At 39.3% G+C, this 22,830-nt stretch overlaps 1 protein-coding gene and 1 non-coding gene across 8 annotated transcripts in view; both read right to left on the reverse strand.

The window, feature by feature from the left end:
* Tulp4 (TUB like protein 4) overlaps positions 1-22,830 on the reverse strand; it is a 203,516-nt gene that overhangs the window by 94,873 nt on the left and 85,813 nt on the right. The gene's annotated exons all lie outside the window — the stretch shown is intronic.
* LOC141416268 (U6 spliceosomal RNA) lies at positions 4,073-4,174 on the reverse strand. Its single transcript, XR_012441039.1, has one exon. It is a non-coding gene; the product is annotated as a U6 spliceosomal RNA (small nuclear RNA).

Consider the following 22,830-nt stretch of genomic DNA (forward strand, 5'->3'; position numbering starts at 1 on the left):
TTTTTATAGCACAGAACAGCCCTAGAAGCTTGGGCACTGCGGCTGCCACCTGCCACATAGGACCAATGGAGAGCAGTCCCCCCCCACACTTTTTTTTTTTTTTTGGTCTTTTTTCTTCTCACTCTCTAAAGAGCAAAACCTGAACAAAGAGAACATCAGAATGAGTCCGAAAGCACCTGGAATGTCCTGGACCCTACCAAGATTTATGGATGCAGATCCTCATGAATTCTGCCTGCAAACTGAGCTACTGATCCCCAATAGTACAACCCATTCAGGTCGTACCACCTGTTGTGGAGGAAACCATAGTCAAGCACAGCTTGCAAATTACACCCCTCCTGGACAAGCTGTTGGCCTAATAAATGGAGGAAAATCTCTACACCTGTCTGGTAGGGGAGGGGTGGCTCAGCCCACCACCTTCTTTATAAAGTGCTGAACATCATAAACACCTTCAGCAAAGTAGCAAGATACAAAATCAATACACTTCTATATTCCAACAATGAAAAAACTAATAAATATAGGAAAATAATTTTATTTACACAATACCTAGGAATAAACTTAACAAAGGAAGTGAAAGATCTCTACAATGAAAACTACAAACCATTGAATAAAGAAACTGAAGAATACTACAGAAGATGGAAAGATTTCCCATGCTCATGGACTGCCAGAGTCAATATTGTGAAAACAGCTATATTACCAAAAGCAATCTACATGTTCAATGCAATGTTCATCAAAATCCCCATGACATTCATCACACAGATTGAAAAATCAGCCCTAAAGTTCATTTGGAAGCACAAAAGACAGCGAATAGCCAAGGCAACAGTGAGCAAAAAAAGAGCAGTGCTGTAGTATACAAACTATACAGAGCCATTGCAATAAAAAAAAAAAAAAAAAAAAAAAAAAAAGCATGGTACTGACACAAAAACAGACATGAAGACCAATGGAACAGAATACAAGACCCAGATAGGAATCCACGCAGCTACGCCCACCTGATTTTTGACAAAGGTGCCCAAAACATACGACAAAGGAAAGACAGCCTCTTCAACAAATGTTGCTGGGAAAACTGGATATCTGCCTGCAGAAAATTGAACAAGATCTATGTCGTTCACCCTGTACAAATATCAACTCAAAGTGGGTTAAGGACTTTAACATAAGACCTGAAACTTTGAAGCTAATGCAGCAAAGAGTAGAGAATACACTGGGGCTTACAGGCACAGGCAATGGCTTCCTAAATAAACTTAAATTACTCAGCAACTAAGACCAAAGGATTGACAAATGGGAGTATATGAAACTAAAAAGTTTCTGTATAAGAAAAGAAATGGTCACCAGACTGAAGAGGCAGCCCACAGAATGGGAGAAAATCTTTGCCAGCTACACATCTAACAAGGTATTAATAGCCAGAATATACAGGGAGCTCAAAAAAACAAAACTCCCCAAAACGCAAATGACCTAATGAAGAAATGGGCAAATGAACTTGAACAGAGATTCTTGAAGGGAAGAAGTCCAAATGGCAAAAACAAAACAACAACAACAACAACAAAAAACCACATGAAGAAATTCTCAATGTTTCTGGCCATAAAGGAAATGCAACTCAAAACCACACTATGAATGTTAAGTCAGGGTATAATAAAGACACCTGCACACCCATATTTACTGCAGCACTATTCACAATAGCCAAGCTATGCTAACAGCCAAGATGTCCCACACTGATGAATGGATTAAGAAAATGTGGTATCTATATACAATATTTTATGCAGTCATAAAGAAAAATGAAATTTTGTCACTTGCAGGTAAATGGATGGAACTGGAGAACATCATCTTGAGTGACGTTAGCCAGATTCAGAAAACCAAAGGCTACATGTTTTCTCTCATGTATGGAATACAGGCCCAATACAAATACAAGCAATATTATATGTATCTAGAAATATATACAGAGCATGTATTCAAACATGGGACTGGTAGAGGAGAACAAGGGAGTAGGGAAAGAAGAAAACAAAGATAGCAAATAATAATGAAACACATCTGTGTAGGAACAAGACACAAGGAAACGCACTGAAAACCTTAAACAACACAGGATGGGGGAAAGTGGTGAGAAAGTGCAGTGGAGGGGCCTTATACTGACTTAAGCACAATGCATGTACAGGTATAATACAAGGCAAAAATCCCACTGACCAATAAACAGAAAACTAAACAATGAGGGATAAGAATGAAAAACAGGTCATGCTAAGGGGGAGGGCAGTAACAGGAAGGGGAGGGTAAAAGAAGGAAGTATAGAAGGTAAATATGGGTGATACACTTTCAATACAAAATTATATAAAAATTTTAAACCTTTTAAACTCACCATAAGAAGAGGATAAAGGCAGAAAGGAGAAAAATGGAGGGGATGAACCAATTCAGGATACAATACATATATACATGGAAATGTCATAATGAAACTGTATAGATACCTTGTCTGTATAGATAGCTTAAAAAAATAAGAATGACATTTTTCCCCTCAAAAATGGATGACAGGAATGTTAATCAGGTCCTGTCTGGGGGCTGGTACCAGTGGGGGAGGGGAGGATATAGACAAATGGTGTAGGAGGGTGGATTTGGTGGAAATATTATGTTCTCCTGTATCAAAATGGAAAAATGAGACCTACTGGAACCATTCTAAGAATGGGAAGGGGAGATAAAGGAGAATGATGGAGGGGTGAATTTAACTGAGATATATTGTAAGTACTTTTGTAAATGTTACAATGTAACCCTCAGTACAACAATAATATGACAATAAAAAATTTAAAAGTTTAAAAAAGGATTAAAAAGAAGATACTAAACTGTTACTGACTTTCTCTAGATACTGCGGAAGATACATCATTTTAAACACTTCCTTATTTTTTAAATTTTTCCTAGGCATATGAATGGCTTGGGCAACCAGAAATATTTTAATACTATTAAAAGCATATAAAACCACCTGGCAAAATTGCTGGCTCATATGCACATAAATTTATAAGCAACACAGCTGAACCAGGCTTCACTTTCCAACATGTACTACAACCATAAACTGAGGGGGTCTTTCCACAAATAAGGTCAGAGTGAAACTACTGGGTTCTCCACTTTCTGGCCAAATCCATACTGAAAACACATGATTTAAGTCAAAAGCACTGACTGTCAACACAAAGGATAGAGGTACACAGCATGATTCATATGCTCTTTTACAGCAATTTGCAATTAAAACATTAGGAAAAATTCTGAAATTGATTTCCACACCAAAACACAACTTTTTAATATATTTAAGAAGTAAAAGAAAAAGGTATGCTTTTTTTAATCTCAGAGAAAAGCTGCTTTTTATTGCTTTCAGTTGCAGGATCTAGTGAGAAAATTAAATCCTTTTCCTATTTGGATATTTTCAGCAAAAATACACCATATTTGGCAAAATTATGAAACTTATTTATTTTGGATCCATACATTTCTTTGGAACTATGAACCAGTAACCCACATCATCTTGAATTGGGACTTTCATTTTCATAATTCAGACAAGGTATCAGAAATAACTAAACAATGGGCAAGCTGACAATAGTGGATTACTGGTACCCACCACAGCAATCAACCAGTGGTGGGAAGTCCCACCTTTGCTGTCACCAGGGTGCTTCTGTAGAACTCAAGGACAAACTCAATTTAGTCTAGTCTGTACCATATACTTCTAAGATTTCAATTATGATACTACTTGACTATAATTTGCAAAGTTAATTTATACTGATAACTTCAGAAAGTTATTTTTATGGCAAACATTATTTTTTCAGGTGATTGTTAAATAATAAACAGTATCGTACTTGTTTCAAGATAACTATACCTATGATGAGGGCTTTGTCTGATTCATTAGAAACTCACTATTTTTCTTCATGAAACTGATGTGATAAATAAGACCAATTTTATTATCAATCTATAAACAAAATTTTGGGTTATTTGTTAGTTAAGTACAGAAATTACTAATTACTGCACTATATTAATTATATGGATCTGGAGATTTACTATATAGAAAACAGAAAAGATGTGATTGTTTACTCTGGCTAAAGAATTTTAGATACTTTTTTTTTTAAATACGGAATGCTTCACAAATTTGCATGTCATTCTTGCACAGGGACTGTGCTAATCTTCTCTGGTTCCAATTTTAGTATATGTGCTACCCAGCGAGTACTTAAATTTCTTACAAGTACACTTTTGTATGTAACTATGTTAATATGTACTAAATAAGACAGTAAACATGATCAGTTACAGAATTCATTTGTTGAGGGAGTGAGTTTGAATTGTACAGTCACAAATATGAATTTAGCTATGAAAACTAAGAAAAGTTGCAAAGACTCAATGAAATAAGCTCATTAAAAAGATTTCAACCGAATTAAGTGAGGGTGATAAAAGATTAATGACGGTAATCTAGAGGGGTAGTACACACTGCTAGCTTTCATTTTCAGGCAGCTTTAGAGTGTTGCTCATAATAAACAGTTGTAACCATTAAGTAGTAGGTAAAAACTTGAAATAGGCGTACTGTATGGCATGTGAATTATATCTCAGTGAAACTGCTAAGAAAAAAGAAACCATGTTTTGTGTGCATACACACAAGTACAAAAAAAGACAACCTGAAATCCCATCAGAGCCTACCTTGAATAAAATATTGGTAACACTATGTTTATAGCAAGTAGCACCTGCCTTGGGTAATGGAAAAGACACCATGATATCTACTGTAGTGAACATATGTTAAAACTATTCACTGGTCAACCTGCCCTTCAGAAATTATGCTTTAAGATACTGGCCTCAGAAGGTCAAGATCCAGATGACTTTTAGCAAGAGGTCAGTCAAGGAGATGATGCTCCAAGGAGAATGACTCCACCCAGCCTGAGGATCTCCAACTCAGTCTCACTACAACCCGTTATATCCTATAAAAGCCTTTCATACTGAACCATCAAAGATGGGGATTTGCGGCCAATGGGCTTCTCCACTTTCCTCAGGCAAGCCTCGAATAAACCTGTTTCTTTCCTTTCATCAAGAAAGGAAGGAAGGAGGGAAAGAAGGAATGAAGGAAGGAATTAGGCTTTAAGTTAAAATGTTTAAGGTATTTATGTATCATTTTAAAATGACTTCTTCCTCTATCTATCTATCTATCTATCTATCTATCTATCTATCTATCTACCTACCTACCTACCTACCTATCTACCTATATACCTACCTATCTAGCTAGTTAGCTCTTCAATCTCTCTTTCTGTTTCTGATCAAAACCTTCAGTCCAATGACATCAAAGTATGTTGTGTTATGGAACTTTATACAACATAAAGGTACATATGTGCTTGCCAGATGGTCACTTAATACACAAGGTCTATAGTAATTTAGATGTTCTTGACTAGCAGTGGTCTCCAAGTTTTGACTGTGCTTTATTGTGAACACAATGAACTTTCACTGAGAGCTTTTAATCAACCAACCTATTAAAAACAGCCACCATGCTCATCACCCTACTGTACCTGTGTCACAGTTTCCCTTTATGAGGCCTCAGTAGCACCCTCAAGGCTCCCTTTGTTTTAGCCCTAAATGTTCTACCCACACTTCCTACCATACTGCAGGCAGGATTTTGTTTTCCTATTTTTTACCCTCTGCTTTTACATTTTTTCCATTTTGACTACTTTCTCCCAGTTTCCTAGGAATTCTTGCTCTTCTGGGACTGGGTTATTTACTATAAAAGTAGGTTGTTACAAAGAGAGCCTGGCACCTCCCCTCTCTCTCCCACATGTGCTCTTCTGCCCATGCCTGCTTCCTTTTTATGCTTTTCCATCATAAGCTGAAATGCCATAAAGCCCTTACTAGAAGCAAGGAGTCGTTAGTACCCTGCTCTTGGGACTCCAGAACTGTGAGCTAAATAAAACCTACCCAAACTCAGATAGCAAAACAAGATAGAGTAATACAACATTCTTAGCTGAAATTTATAATAAAATTTACAATCAATGGGGTAGTGATCTGAAAGGATTAAATTTTTAATATTTCAACTATAATCTTTATAATCAAGGTATTATACAATAGGAGCCAGGCACAGTGGCTCATGTCTGTAATTCTAGCTACTTGGGAGGCTCAGATCTGAGGAATGTTTGAGGCCAGCCTGGACAAAAACAGTTCACGAGACCCCATCTCTACTAATAGCTGGGGGCAGTGGTGGGGGCCTGCCATTTCAGCTAAGCAGGAGGCTAACATGGGGAGGACTGTAGTTCCAAGCCAGCCTGGGAAAAAAGTGTGTGAGACCCCATCTCAATGGAAGAAGAGCATGTCATGGAGACATGTGCTTCTCATATAGCTATGCAGGAGGTATAAATAGGAAAATTGTGGTCAGGCCCAGTTGGGCAAAAAGCAAGACTCTATCTCAAAAATAACCAGAGCACGGCTAGTGGAATGGCTCAAGCAATAGAGCACCTGCCTAGCAAATGTGAGGCCCTGAGTTCAAACCCTAGTAACCCCTCCTCCCACACACACAAAATAACCAGAGCAAAAGGACAGGAGGTGTGGCTCAAATGGTAGAGTACCTGCCTAGTAAGTGTGAAGCCCTGTGTTCAACCTCGAGTATCACAAAAAAAAAAGAAAAGAAAAAAAATAAAGGTATTATACAATGGGGCTAGGCATGATTGTTCATGCTTGTAATCCTAGCTACTAAATAGGCAGAGATCAGGAGGATTAAATTTGAGGCCAGCCCAGGCAAAAAGTTAGTGAGAAAGAACCCGCCCCCCCAATCTCAATCAATAAAAGCTGGGCATGGTGGCATCCCAGCTACTCAGGAAGCATAAACAGAAGGATCATGGTCCAGACTGGCCTGGGTAAAAATGGCAAGACTCTAGTGGAAGAGAAACTAAAGCAGATACTTTAAAGCAACTGAGGCCAATAGGAGAAGGTGACCAGGAACTAGAGAAAAGGTTAGTTCAAGAAGAATTAATGTAGAAGGTTTATACTCTCTCTTCAACAAAATTAGAGATAAGGGCAGAATAGTTTCTACCTGGTAGTGAGGGGTAAGGAGGGGTAAGGGAGGGAGGGGTGGAGGGGCAAGGGAGGGGGCAGGGGGAAGGGGGGAGAAATGAACCAAACAATAATATGCACATATGAATAAAATAAAATTTTTTAAAAAGCATATATAATATTTAAAAAAAAAAAAGACCCTAGTGGAAAAATAACCTAAAACAAAAAAGGCTGAAGGTGTGGCTCAAGTGGTAGAGAGCCTGCCTAGCAAGTACAACATCCTGAGTTTAAACCCCAGTGTAGCCAAAACCAAAACAGAACAAAAGACCTTTACATACAACTACTAAAATACATACTTATGCAGTATATATTGTAAATGTACACTAACATAATGTATATTTATACGTAGACTTTTTTATGTATGTATTTACATATATGTGCAATATATTAGTTTAACATATTTGAGGCAGATGGTATCACCATTTTATGGAAGAATTGAAGGTTCAAAGAGTAGCACGCACAAGGTAACACATGTACTAATCTGAAGGCCAATGTCTAATCCCCAAACCATGTTCTTTCTGCCACAGTGCACTTCTTATTTGGACCAAAATCAGTGCCTGTAGGTTATCACCTATGGTAAACCTAACTTCTGGTAGCAAGCCAGAAGCCCTGTTTAGAGTTGTGTAATACACAATGGCAGCCAGGTGCAACAGAAAGTCAGCAAGAATGGTCTTAAATGTTGGTGGGCCTGGGTTAGTCAACTAACTTTTAACTTAGAACCTGATGTTGGAGCTGAGGATATAATCTGTCATTAACTTCAGAATTTCTAAAGCTACCTCTGGAAGTTTTCCAAATAAATAATTTGATTTGTAGTCACTAGGCATTAAGCACACTCCAAACATTTATTTGATGAGCCCTTGACTATCCTCTTAACCGACAGTCCAGTCAGTTCTGCAAGTCCAAGAATGTCTTTTTCCTAGAGTCATTTGACCACAACCATGTTCAGGCCTGACACCTCTGACTAATGTGGAGTCACTGCTCATGCCTAGTTAGGGTTATAATGCCATCTCAACCCAATTTAGACAGCTGGCTAATCGCTGTCAACAAACTCAAATGCTTGGCCTGAGAAAAGAACTAACCAATGTCAACATATGTAAAGACATATAAATAAATGCTAAACAGGCATGAAGTTCTTATATTCAAAGTTGAATTTCTAGTCAGGCACAGTTCTTCCATCTCTAATTCTAGCTACTCAGGAAGTAAAGCAGGCAGATCATGAATTCAGGTCATACTTTCTAAATTAAATTAATTTGTTATAACATACTAAGAATATTCTATAACAACTGTTATAGTGTTAATGTTATATTACATATATAAATTTATATAGTTAATATAAAATACAATTATGTATGATTAAATATAATTATGCATTATAACATTATATTGACTATAATATATAATGTATATACATAATATGGGGATAGGGTAGGGGCAGTAGGAATAGAGGGCAGGAATTTCCAGAGTTATTTAAAAGAAAAATGAAAAGGGCTAAACATGTAGGAGCCTTAGCCCCGGCCCTAAGTCAAATGCCTTAAAGCAGCATTTAAACTCTCTGCCCTGATCCCTTGTAGTGGACATACTTAGACAGAACATCTCTTTTTTTTCTCTCATTATCACAGCAAGGGCTGCTGCTGCTGTTCTTCACACTTTTCACCCTGACATTCAGTGCTTCTTTCTTTGGAATCCCTCCTGGCCCTATTTTGAGGTACTGTGGAAAGTCCCTGATAGGAACTTCCTTCCCTCTTTCCCCTTTTGGGGCAACTCCAGCTATAGGTTCACCAGAAAAGACCAAACATTGTACTCAATCTTCACTATTCAGTAGACAACTCCACCTTTCCATCTGATCAGGCCAGGAAGGTTTGCGTCTTCTCTACCACACTTCAAATGTGAATTCACTGGTGAATCTTGTCAATGTACCTCCACGAAATATCCAGATCCTGTCAGTGTCAACTATACCTGTACTGCCAGTCTGAGAGCTCTCCTAGGCAACTCCAGTAGCCTCTTAACTAGTCTTTACTCCACTTTGGCCCTCCTCAAGCCAATCTACATCCTACACAGCACACAGATTTCTGTCCCTCTCCCTCTAAAAGCAACATCATTATTACCCCTGGGGAGATGATTCCAAAAAGCTCTGTCTCAAGCCCTGACTTCTCTCAGTCCAAATTTCCAATTAAACCCAAACTCACTTTTATTTGGATAACCCACTGTCACCTCTAACAACATTTTCAACTGAACTTTCTCTCAAAACTAATTTCCTCATTAGCAATTAGGACTGCTCAATTTTAACACATGATATGACCATAATTCTAAGAAAGAGACCCTAGAATTATTCCTTTAAGTCTCAGTGAGCTTGGTATAAATTACTATTATGGAACTTGGGGCAGACTGGAAACACGGCAATTCTGTCTTGCAATGTGACTTTGCAGCAACTCCTATCAAGAAGTGGGACCTATTTTTCTATCCCTTGAATCTGGGTTTGCCATGTGGTTTGGGCCAACAGAATGCTGAAGAAAGGATATGCAACTTCCAAGGTTAAGCCTCATGAGACCTTATGTGCTTCAGCTCTTAATCTTGGAATCCTGCGCAGCTGCCATGAAAACAAGTCCAGGCTAGCCTGCTGAGTGAAGACAGACATATGGCTTAGTTGCCCTGACATTCCAACTGACAGCCTGCCAATTTGAGAGCTGACTGGCAGCTGATCAGAGACACATGACTGGTTCTACTAAGACCAGAAGTACTGCCTAGCTCAGTCCATGTCAACTACTGACTCACAAAACCTTGAGCTAAATAAACAGTTGTTTTAAGTACTATGCTTTGGAATGGTTCCTTATGCTACAATATATGATGACCATTACAAAATTTGACTCCGTGTGTTAAAAGATAACATAGAAACATTCTGTAGCACATAGAAGGCCCTCAATAAATGTTTTGTGCCATTCCACATGTGGTTATGGAGAAAGCAGCCTCCCCACTGGACTTGGCTCTTCAAGCTCAGGGATCCTACCATGCTCATCTACATAGTCTCAACATCCGGAGCAGTGTCCAGCACTGATGCAAAGGTTCAGTATACTTGATTAAGCTAAAATAACTGTCATGTGAAGATGTAGAAAATCTGGAGGGGGCTCCAGTGGCTCATGCCTATAACTCCAGCTACTTAGGAGGCAGAAATCAGGAGGATCGTGGTTATAAAACAGCGTGGCAAATAGTTCACGACACTGTCTCTCAAATATACCCAACACAAAAAGGGCTGGTGGAATGGCTCAAATTGTAGAGCACCTGCCTAGCAAGTGTGAAATCCAGAGTTCAAACCCCAGAACTACCAACAAACAGAAATAAAGAAAGAAGAAAATCTGTACTTCTAGAGCAAATTCTTTTTATATTTAAAACAACAGAATATGTTACAATTAAACTTAGTCATGCTACTTAACCTTTCTAAGTATGTGCCTGCTTATCTGTAAAAAACAGGACAAGAATACCTTCCTCAGGTAGCATATATAAGGTTTAAAAGAAGTAATGGCTCATGTTGTATCCTCAGCATAAAACCTGGCACAAAAAAAGCCATATATTTGCTTTTGGAGTAGTTGTTATTCATTTGCTTTTCTCCTTACAAGTAAATTATATGTTACTTAACCACTCTGATGTTATTTTGTGCATAAGACAGGGCTGAACATGCAGTACACACATGCCACATACTTCATTAACAAACTAACTGCATACTTTGCAGAGGAACCTCAAATGGCTTTCCACTGCCCAATAAAGTTCAACTACTTCTTTCTATTAGTAATAATTAAAAACCAAACAAACAAACAAACCTTCAAGAGGCTGAGGTGAGATCCATTTAAGCCCAGGAATTCAAGACCAGTTTAGACAATGTAACAAGACACTGCCTAAAAATATGTATATAATAAAGAACCTGGTAAGATGGTTTATGCCTGTAACTTCAACTACTTGGGAGGCAGAGAGATCAAGAGAATTGCAGTTAGAGGAGGCCAGTCTCCACCTACCCACGAAGGAGTTAGTGAAAGCCCCATCTCAATCAATAAGCTGGACACAGTGGCACCTGCCTAATTATCCCAACTATGTAGGAAGCATAAATAGAAGCACTGTGGTCTAGACTGCCTGGGCAAAAACTCAAGCCCTTGTCCAAAAAATAACCAAAAGGAAAAGGGGCTGGGGATGTGGCTCAAGTGGCAGAATGCTTGCCTAGCAAGCATGAAGCCCTGAGTTCAAACCCTAGTACCAACCAGGCATTGGTGGCTCACGCCTGTAATCCTAGCTACTTGGGAGGCTGACATCGGGAGGATCATGGCTTGAGGCCAGCCTGGACAAATAGTTTGTGAGAACCCATTTCCAAAATAACCAGAGCAAAATGGACTGAAGGTTTGGCTCAAGCAGTAAAGCACTTGCTTTGCAAGCATGAATACCTGAGTTCAAATACCAGTTCCACAGGAAAAACAAAACACAGTACCAGCAAAAATCCCAATCTTAACATGTCAGCTAACCGGCATTATATAGTATCGCATACTGCATCAACTGAAGGCATTCAGTACAAGCAACAGAACACTAGTGACAGCAGCTCAAACAGCTTCACTCTCTTACAAAAGCACAAGTCTAGAGGTTGGCAGACGTCATTTGTCCATGGCTGTCAGAAAGTACCACAACCAGCCATTCCTGTTCCGTCACTCATGTGGCATGAGGTGACCGCACAGCGCCTGACATACAGTTGTGCCCAACAGGGTAAGGATGAGGTAGTGTTTGCCACATCTGCTCCTGTTACATGGAAAATAAATTTTCTCAGGGTTGCCAGTCAGGTTCTCATTTTACCTCAGTGATGTCCCACAAGAAACTGAGAAAGAAGCAGTTCTAACTCTTCCAGCCTCTTGTGTTGTGGCACAATGTATTTCCCAAAGATGGATGCACTAACATCTCACTCCACATGTTGTTCTTAAACTGAGACAAAAAAATACTCTCACATGGAGAGAACTTTTTGAATATGGGCAGGCTTCAGACCGCAGTGGAGATGATGCTGTGGGACTTTCAGGCTAAGTGAGAAAAGATGAAACTTTCAACTGCCCTTATGTATCTTTCTATTAAACTTCTTTGGAGCTCTGGACAATCAAAGGAAGAGTCTGGGTGTGCTGAGGAGACCATGGAGACACACCACACACAGGCAGAAAGGTGTGACGGTTTGTCAGGACCAGGCATCAGACACAGCAGTGAAGAGCCTCAGAGACGACACCAGCACCACCCTCTCACTACTTGACTGCAGCTTCAACTGAAGGTGAAGTTGTAGCTGCAGACTCCCAGCCACAACTACCCAATGGTTTTGCCCCCATGTTCCTGATCCACAGCCACCATCAAGATTCCTGTTATTTTAGGCCAGTATATTCTGGAGTTATCTCCTCAGCTGCAATAGATTACTAACTGGGACGTGAAGGAGGCAAAAGAGATGGGACGTGGAAAAGAGAGCTGGGTTAGCCACTGCCCTCCACCCATATATCTATCCAGCTCAATGAGACTCCATGCTATTTCTGGTCTCTAGCCTCTGCTCATTTCTTACTGAATTCCAGCCCTAGTTCACAAAGCAGAGTGTCCTCCAGCTTATGATCCAGTCTTGTTACATTCATTAGGCCACACTGATCTCCCTTATTTCTGTCCTTGACAGGTTTTTTCGTTTTTTGGTTTTTTTTTTTTGGTGGAACTAGCGTTTGAATTCAGGACTTTGTGCTTGCAAGGCAGGCACTCTACCATTTGAGCCATGCCCCCTACCCTTTTCACTCTGGTTATGTTGGAGATAGGGTCTTTTTACCCAGGTGGGCCTGGAACATGATCCTCCTGTTGCTGGGATAATAGGCACGTGCCACCACACCCAGTTTTCGTTTTTTGTTTTTTTCCCATTGAGATGGGGTCTCAAAAACTATTTTCTTTGGGTTGGTCTGGCACTGAGATTCTCCTGAACTCAGCCTCTCACATAGCTTGAGATGACAGGAATGTGCCACTAGTGCCCACATCATGACAAATATTTCTTTTGGTTTTGTGGTGTTTCTGTGGGGTTGAACTCAGGACATCATGCATGCTAGATAGGTGCTCTTCAACTTGAGTCACTGTACCACCCAATGAAGGTATCTTTAATTTAGTTACACTGAGTCACAATTTTATTTCCTCTAGCTATTCTGGTTTCTTTAATCTAGAATGAATTCTTATTTGTAGACATCTCAACATATTTCTATATTTTATAAATTAGTTTAAAGCTGGCTGTGGTGGCTTGCAACTATAATCTTCAGCTACTAGGGAGGCTGAGGCAGGAGTATTACTTGAGTTCAGGAGTTCAAGGCCACACAGGGAGATACTGGTAAGGAAAGGAAGGAGGAAGAGAGGGAACATGTTAAATTTTTTTAAAAGCCATTTAATTGCTTAACTCATATTTGAAAACCTGAATTCTTAGCTTATGTAAGCATAGCAAAGCCACAGTTTTAAAGAGAAAAAAATAATACTATGATAACTATGTAAGCACATCAAAAATGTCCTGAATAAGCAACTTTAGGAAATGTCACATTTCAGAGCTGTTTTAAAACAAAAATATAATGAATTCTAGAAGGTACCATTCATGAGTAAATTCACTGTTGAAAAGCTAAAAACCATGAACTCTTACATAATGGCAGCTGGTACAGCAAAATATTCCCATGTTCACTGTATTACTATTGTTATAAAAGGGGAAATGCTCTTATAAGCAACTTGACTATTTCTAAGATACCAAAAAAAAAAAAAAGATTTTTTAAATTCCATGGTGAGTGAAGGGCTAAACTTTGCTACTTAAGTCAGTGACAGAGTGGGATTAGAACCCCTGAGCTCCCTTCCATCTGTGTGACAGCTCTTCTCTCTTACCAGGTAAGCGCCCATGAGGGAACACAAAATTGGGAGCTGATCCTACAAAACAAATGAAGTAGTTATCCTCTTTGAATTTCATAACTCTTCCCTAATTTATTTCCATTCTTGGAAAATCTGTAGAACCTACAAAATACCACCCACATTTGCAATACAGCCACGTTTACAATTCACTACTTACAGGTAAGCACTGCATCACTGCATTGATCAGCACTGCATTACTGTCACTAATAGTTATCACAATGGTATCATTAAAACAAGTCAAGAGACAGTCTGTATAATCGACCTTCTCAAATACAAGGATGTGTCAACATAGAGATTCACCAGTTTCCTCAGTGTGATTTCTTTCAAAACAAAGAAAAGCATAGTCATCTTGAACAACTGCCCTATCCTAATTAGTAAGGACTCCTGGATTCCTGGCCATCTGGAATCTACCTAGTCTCCATGGACCAGTTTGGTCCTAAATCCACATCTCCAATGACTAAACACAATAGGGGTTCAAAAAGCACCTACTGAATAGGTCAACAAACCCCTAAAAACATTACAACACAGGTGGCGGTGAGTATTAAGAATAAGTCCTCAGGAAAAACCTATGTTGACTGAGGAGGTAAAAAAGGCAGCTTCTTGGAGGAGTAAGCCTTGCAGACACCTTAGATTGTATAACTAGTTTAACTCAAATGTCCTTTCCTTAAAAAGCACTGATATCAATCACATAGAGATAAACTCCACAACTGACAAGTGGGATTGAACACACTGTTTTACAAGTCTGGTCCAGGTGCGAAGCAACCTGGGGTGAAAAAGACCACTCTATGGAACAACTGCACACTGAATTCTGCATCTGTCCTCCTGGCACAGAAGATGAGTGGATACCAGATGTCTTCCTAGCGGCAGTCTCCTCGGCTTCTTAAAATGAGGCTCCTCAAAGGAACACTGTACCAGCAGGCAGAACAGGTGGTGGAAGTATCAGCTCCACCACTTTCTCACTGCATGCCAGGAACAAGCCATTTAGCCACGGCCCTCAGCTTCCTAATAAAGGACCTCCCTAACAGGGTTGTTAGGAGAATTCAACAGATTAATGCCCACACCTAGAATGTCACCTAGAACACAGTCAGGCTATAGAGGTAGAGGCTAGGGTCATAGTGCCTGTTACCATGTTTATTACCAGACTCCACACTTTCATTCACACTGAAGAACTTGCTCTGTAAAGCCTGACTCAACATTCCTTTACAGTTCAGCTCCTACTCCACCCTTACTACCTTCGTCTCCAGCTTCTTTTGGTTTGAGCAAGCCAAGCTGGTCACGTCTTGCTCAATATTAGACTATATGCTGACAGAAAATTCTATCAATAGTTTCCATTATTACTGCATGAACATAATCTAAATATAAACTTGATTTCCTAGTTCTTTACCTTTATGTTCTATGTTTTCTGACTAATTGCTATAGTGAGTGCTATGAAGCAGCAAGAAACAAACAAAAAAACCAAGGATTACATTTTGCGCTTTCCAATAATAAAGGCAACACTTTAGAAGTATAGTGTCTATGATGAGATGACCATTAAAAAGTCAGGATTATTACAGATGGGCCAGGAGCTCCACCGCATTGGAAATACCGCTATTTTAAAATGTTGTTAGCTGGAGTGTATAAATATTAGTGTTTGTAATTTCAGAGTTCATTTCCACTATTAAGAACAATGACTCTCACCATTATTGAAGCATTCCAGGGATCTTTCCAATTACCTAATACTACTCAAACTCTTAAAACAGAAATTGACTTTAATTCAGTTTAATCTTTAAAAATACGCTACACTGTACTTTTAGGAAAATGATGAGGTAACAGAAAATCTTTTGCTATTATGTAATCTGATGGGCCCTGTGGTTTGATGTTACAGCTTTAAAAAAAAAAAAAAAGATTCATCTCCATCTCTATAGTTACTTGTTCTGATTTTTCCCCTTCGGAAGACCTGGAGAAGGAAAGGTAGTCAAAATATCATGCATCACAGTATATTAAGACTACCAGTCCCTGCCTGTTTTGCTATTATTGAATTCTTTATTTTTTTCAAGTTACCCAATAGCTTTCTTTCATGCTTTTTTTCCCCAAATAGCACATAGAATGGAATTTGGTTTTGTTTTTTGGCAGTACTGGGGACTGAACTCAGGATCTATAGTGCTTGCTAAGTTGGCAACTATTTCACCACCTAAGCCAAGTTCCCAATCCTTTTGCTTTTAGGTTTTGCTGCTATTGTTTGTTTGCTTGCTTGTTTTGGTGGTACTAGGGTTGAAATCAGGGCCTCACACTTGCTGGGCAGGCTAGCTCTACCACTTGAGCCATGCCACCAGCCTTTTGCTTTGGTTATTTTTTAGATAGGGTCTCGCTTTACATGTCTGGGCTGGCCTGGACTGTTGATCCTCCTATTTATGCTTCCTTGCATAGCTGGGATGACAGGCATGCACCATCAGCCACTGGTTGAGATGGGGTATTACAAACTTTTTCCCAAGCTGGCTTCAAACCACTCCCTAGTAGCCAGGATTATAGACTTCAGCCATCACACTCAGCCTGCCTGTATTTTGTTTCTCGGACAGGGTCTCACATTTTTGCCTGGGTTGGCTTTAGAACATAATCTTCCTATCTCTGCCTCTCCAATTGCTGAGATTATAGGCATACACCACCACATCTGGCCTTTTTTGGTTTTGACACAAGGTCTCACTATGTAGCCCAAGCTGGCCTTGAACTTGCTTTGTAGCCCAGGCTTAGAACTGAATTATATTTTTTAAATATATTAAAAAAATAGAAAACAACAGGTGATTCAAATCTACTCTCAAATGCATACTCTCTACTGGCCTCAACTCTGGAACCTAAGCAGATCTAGTAGCTCTTGGCTATTATAGGCCCTAGGGACTTTTAAACTATGTGGCCTTGCACAGAAGTAGAGCATACCTGTGCCAGGTTAAGAAGTTAAACATTCTGTTATATTCTCTTATAAGCCAGGCATAGTAGGCACAAGCCTATAATCCCAGCACTTGAGAGGCTGAGACAGGAGGATCTCTTATTGAAGGCTAGCCTGGGTTATGTAGCAAGACTCTGTTTGCAGCGTCTACTCTGCTTCAGAATGAGTTATTAGATGTTAGGTAGATTTCTGACTAATAAAATTACTACTGAGTGCTTTCTGTATGTCAGACACTGTGCTTTGTAGAGATTATCATTTAATCATCTGATAATCCTAAAATTTAAATGGTATTACCTGTATCAGTTGGGACTCTGATTTCTGACACATATGACGAGAAAGTAAAGCTAAAAGTATACTTGTCAGCTCCCACATTGAGGGGCTGAGTCAAGGCCAGGGGCAGGATGAGTTTCAGCTGTAGCCTGAGCCAGGACCAACCAGAGTCAATCAGACACCACAAGGTTCACTCCTTTTCTCTGGTTCCTAGTGCTGGAAGATGGATGCTGCTACAATAAGCCTCACATTTCCCTAGCCTCACGAGCTCTTTTGCCTGATTGGTGGTCATCCCTGCTCTGCCTCTTGAGAAGCTGGACTCATAGGTGCGAATCACTGTGTCCCATCACTGTATTTTTTAAACCGATTCTAATGTAAAGAGAGGACTTTTTGCAATTTGGCACCATATTTCCTACAACAGTGATTGACAGCTGTGAAGTTATTGCAACAAGCTTCTCAAAACAAGTAAAAATATATCATGGCACATTGTTCTGCAAGGTTATGGTCAAAGAGACTTAGAATCATGTGGTAAGGCTTCTTTGTACTATGCTGAATGAACAAATTATCTACTAAATACTGTGAGGATAAAAACATTAAAAATTTTTTTTAACTTGTTGCTGTCCCACAGGCAACTATATCATTTTTATGTACTTAAAGAGAATGTGATTTATATATTTTAGTTACAATGATACTGGCATACATTCCATCCCCAAGTTGCATAGCCAAATTTTGTTTCTTTAACAAAGATAGATCTGTGGCAATCCACTTCTGGGCTCAGAAAACTGAAAGAAATGAACTGGGTGACCCAGAGGCTGAAGCTCCAACAGAGTGCTGACACAACTGAGCTGACTAGCCCTGTTTGCAATTACTACCAAACATTACTAGGATGGATTCCTTTCACATTTTATATGTAAGACAAAAGGCCTATCAGATGCTGTTCAAAAGTCAAAAAGAGCTAAGAACATTACACTGAGTCAAGCAGTTAAACTGAAGAGAACAATGTAATTGTTGTAAATCATTTTAACATTAACAATATTTTTATGTAAAAAAATTAAGTCCTTTTATAGATAATCTTTTCCTCCCCCCACCCCTTTCTTAGCTTTGAGCTTACTAAGCAAGCATTCTACCACTGGAGCCACATCCGCAGCCCTTTTTGCTTTAATTGTTTTTTAGGTAGGGTCTTGTGACTTTATGCCTTGACCAGCTTGGATCACGATCCTCCTGTTTATGCCTGCAATGTAACTTAAATGCCAGGTGCATGCCACCATGTCCAGCTTTTTGACGAGAAGGGGCTTTGCTGACTTTTTACCCAGGCTGACCTGAAACCATGTTCCTTCTAGCTCTGCCTCCTGAGTACCTGGGATTACAGGTACTCAAACAAACCAATCAAAGGATGATGGAATCAAGGAAACAAAATTCATGGATAGTTCAAACTTGCAATTCAATGTCATCACTGATGTGAGTTTTGAAGATGAGGTAGTGCCTTTGTATGCTGGAGAGACTGGGGCTACAGGCAAAGCACACTCCTGGGCCACTGCTGCATCCCTCTCTTCTTGGTTCCTTCCTCCCTCATGCCAGCCTCAACCCTCTGCTCCTCTCTAACAGTGTCTAGTTCCCTTAAAAGCAGGAGCCATGTGTGATTCTTAGAAGGTTAGTAGAAGGATAAGAGGATATCAGAGAACCATCCAACTGGAATCAAATTTTAAATTTCCTCAGAATTTTTACTTGCCAAATTTAGCATGCTATTTGTAAAAGTTTAAAAATCTTAAATCTAATATAAAAAATTAACCAAAATTATTTTTACAAGGATGGAGGTTTTTTGTTTTGATAGGTCTATTCTTTTCAAACTAGATTCCACATTTCCAGTTCTAAACAGATACCATATGGTAGCTTCCGTGGTAACTTACTTTTCCAAAAAATGTTAACTGCAATTTTGGCAGTTCTTCATTAAACATTATTTGTAAAACATAAACAAACAGATCCAACAATCATGTACTAACAGACTTCAGAATCTTGTGAAAAAGTAAATTCTGTCTCTTCCTGACTGGAAAATGATCTGTTACTTTCCCTACTTGAGCTGTTCTGGGCCAGGCTGGAATAGTCAGAATAGTCGGGCTGCTGAACATCACTATAGTTTCGTCAGAGAAAATGAAAGGGTCCTCAGTTCCCATGAAGCTGTTTCTGGAGGCATCCAGGTCTCTGAAGAAAGCAGATGGATGCTGAGCAGAGAAAAGGAGCCGTTGGCCAGCACCATTCACACAGAAATGCTCTTTTGGCCAATGAGGACAGGCCAAGGCATGTTCCTATGTTTCCCCACTCCCTCCATCCCTCCCACCCCTCCAAAAGCAAAGTCCAGCTTGGAAAATACTAACTGGGGAAGCAAATAAATCTGGAAGAGCTTCTGTTGAGGCACACCCCTTTGGACTTTTGGGGGCTTTTTCCCCTCTTTGGAGACAAAGACTCACTAGATAGTCCAAGAATGCCTCAAACTTGGTTCTTGTGCCGCAGCCTCCCAAGTGCTAGGATTATACATGTGAGCTACCACACCTGGCTTCCTTCGGACATCTTGTCTGGCCCAAATCCATCAGGAAAGAAAAGTGATTGGGTTGATAATAATATGCCAAACACCCAACTTCATGAATAATTTGTCTTGCTGCCTGGTGCACTTGGGAAGTTAGAATGTGTGGAGCTAGAAGAGACATTCAAGATTATTTAGTGAAGATGAAAAAAATGAAGACAGAATTTCTGGCCTTTGGATACAGGTTTAAAATACTACTCACTACTCCAAATGATAACAATGATGAACAAAGTATTTTTTGAGAGGAAGTCATGTTTATAAATAAGACACATGGAATATCATCAGAGTGGAAATAAGGCTGAAGCCACAGCTCTGTGACTCACAAAGTATAGGACAGACCAGGAGTGGAACCAGTGGCAAAGGGTACAATCCAGAAGCTGGAGCTGTTTGTTTATGTTCTACAAATGGGTTCATAACATTAACCACATTTGTGGAAAGAAACTGAAAAGGCTTCTGTGACTACTGCACCATGTCGATGGGTAAGATAAAGCCACAGGCCTAGAGCAGCACAGACTGCTTACAGCCCACCAAAAGGAGAACTCCTCAGTCCCAAAATCCAGAAGGACAAGAGCCTGAGCCTCCAAGATAAGATCTGGACCCAAACAGGAGTTTGGGGGGGAACTGAAACAACAGCAAAAAGAGATAGGGCGGGGAGGAGGCAGAGACAGCAGGGGCAAAGAATCCCACTTCAAAACAGTCTTCTAAACTCAAAGCCTAAAGCTCCCGAAGGAAACTAACTTTAAGGAACACTGACAGAAACTTAAAACCAGCGATAAACCTACTACTGTCAAAATGAGAACAGGGCTAACTAAAAACAATCTTAATATAAATGTGTCAAAACCTTCAAAGAGATGTGAAAGAAAACCAAAAACAAAAAAGGCTCGTTTAAAAAAAAAATCAGGCAGATAATGAACAAGAATAGGTAGATCTGAAAGCAAAATATATTTGAAGTTTCAAAAATGAGAAATACTGATTAAAAGCTCAATAGAAGCACTTGCCTAAGAAGCCCAAAGCCCTCAGTTGAAACCCCACTATCTTAAAAACAAACACAAAAAACCTCAATAGATAGGAGAAACTCAACACCAGCCACAATGAGAAAATTGGTAAAACCCAGTCACAAGTTTAGAAAAGAGATACTATGCACACAGAGAAGCTAAGTGATGTAACAGGTGAGAAGAACTACAACCAATAGGATTTCTAGAAATGAAAACTAGAAGGAATGGTATGGAAGGAATATTAAGACTACTGCCAAAAACCTTTGAGAACTGAAGAGATTAATCTTGACACTGAAAATTCACAGTGAGTGTCCAGCAGAGACGGGGGCGGGGGGGGGGCCTCCTAGACAAATGCTGTGACACTGCACAACACTGAGAATAAAGAGAAAGCCTTGGAAGCTACCAAGAGTGAAAACAGAGTTTCAGGGAATGATACACGGACTAATGGCAGGCTTCTCCACAACAGCCATGGCCACAGTAACACAGAAGAGTGAGAAGAAAAAAAGACATTTCCTGAAACTAACAGTAGGTTTACTGCCTACAGACAGTTACTACAGCAATCACTTCAACAGAAATAATTTAACCTCCCCCCACCAAGCTAAGAAGCTAGTAAAACAGAGAATAAAGGACCTGTTTAGGTTTCATAAGTAATCAATGCTGAGACAAAAAGACCCTTGCTATATTGACTCCAAATTCTTTCCTATAAAATAACGCAACGTCTCTCAACCTCTCTTATATTTCAGCTTCAGTTAGATGTAAAACTGTAAGTTGAGAGCTCTTAAATATTAAGAAAACATTTTCCCAACATTCACATTACAACTTCCCTAGAGTATGAGTAAAATGAGGAAGAATCTCACAAGAAATTAAGTCATTTACTTACTGTTCATTTGTTTGGTCAAATTATTAGGCCCTCTACAATATGCTGTTTACTCCAGATTTAACACAAAATCATAGTTTTCACCTCTTCTTTTCTCAAAGGTGAAATTTTGAAAAATAATTCATAATTATCCTTGGTTTGACCTAAATGAAGAGAAGTTCTCTCTGTGCCTCTCTAAATCTGAATTCTTCTTTTAATATGACATTAATTATTTCACAATTTTAATATGCACTCATAAAATTAAGATGTTACAAATATCAAGTGTGTATATATTAACTAATTAAGAATAAACTACAGACATGACTATCATATCTTTAACTTAGATAGAAATAGACACTGAAATAACAATCGATAAAAATCTGAGGCTGGTGGAATGGCTCAAGTGGTACAGCACCTGCCTAGAAAGTATAAGGTCCTGAGTTCAAACTCCAGTATTACAAAAAAAAAAAAAAACCCAAAAATCTAGCTAATACTCCAAGTGGATAAAAATAGGAACCTCTCAATGATTTAACAGTGATTCATACACAAATACCACTTTTTCTGTACAACTGGCCAGGTTAACACATTCCCTAATAAAGTCATCTCCAAAACTCTACATCTGAATCCCAGAACAGTTGTCTGCCTATTTTTTAACTTGTACAAAAAGACTACGAGAGCAGGTCTTACAGTTTTTCATGTGATAGAACAGGCAATAAAATATTAATTAATATTAATTTCAAACAGTGTGAAGCCAGACAGGTCAGCACAGAGACGGTGTCAAGTCAGACTACTACGCAAACACTGTTGTAGTTTTGGGTGAAATGTAGGAGTGGGACATTCTACAACTGCAGGCACCAAAGACCTTAGTGAAATATAAATAAGGCTCTGAACCCAGAGGTTCAGAGGTTGGCTGGTCCCAGCTGGAGAAGCACAAAGCCAGGGCAGTCTGCCTATTACGTTGTCTGTAACTACAACAGGGCCAGACTTCCCTGGAGAATCACTTTTCAGAACACAATGAAAGACAGTCTGTGGTCAGACTCAGTACAAATAACCCAGAGAGTGGGGGTTCACATAACTGGAAAAGAGCTGATGCCACTCAGATGAGTATTTCTAAACACAGGAAAGCTACTTCTTTTTTGTTTGTTTTGTTTTCTTTTTTTATTGATGATATTTGGGGTTTGAACTCAGGGTCTTGCATTTGTTAGGACAGGTACTCTACCACAGTGCTCCCAGACACCACTCTCTTTTTTTTGGCTTTATTTTTTGGATAGGGTATCATGTT

This window comes from Castor canadensis, chromosome 1 (assembly GCF_047511655.1).
Source record: "Castor canadensis chromosome 1, mCasCan1.hap1v2, whole genome shotgun sequence".
Classification (NCBI taxonomy): Eukaryota; Metazoa; Chordata; class Mammalia; order Rodentia; family Castoridae; genus Castor; species Castor canadensis.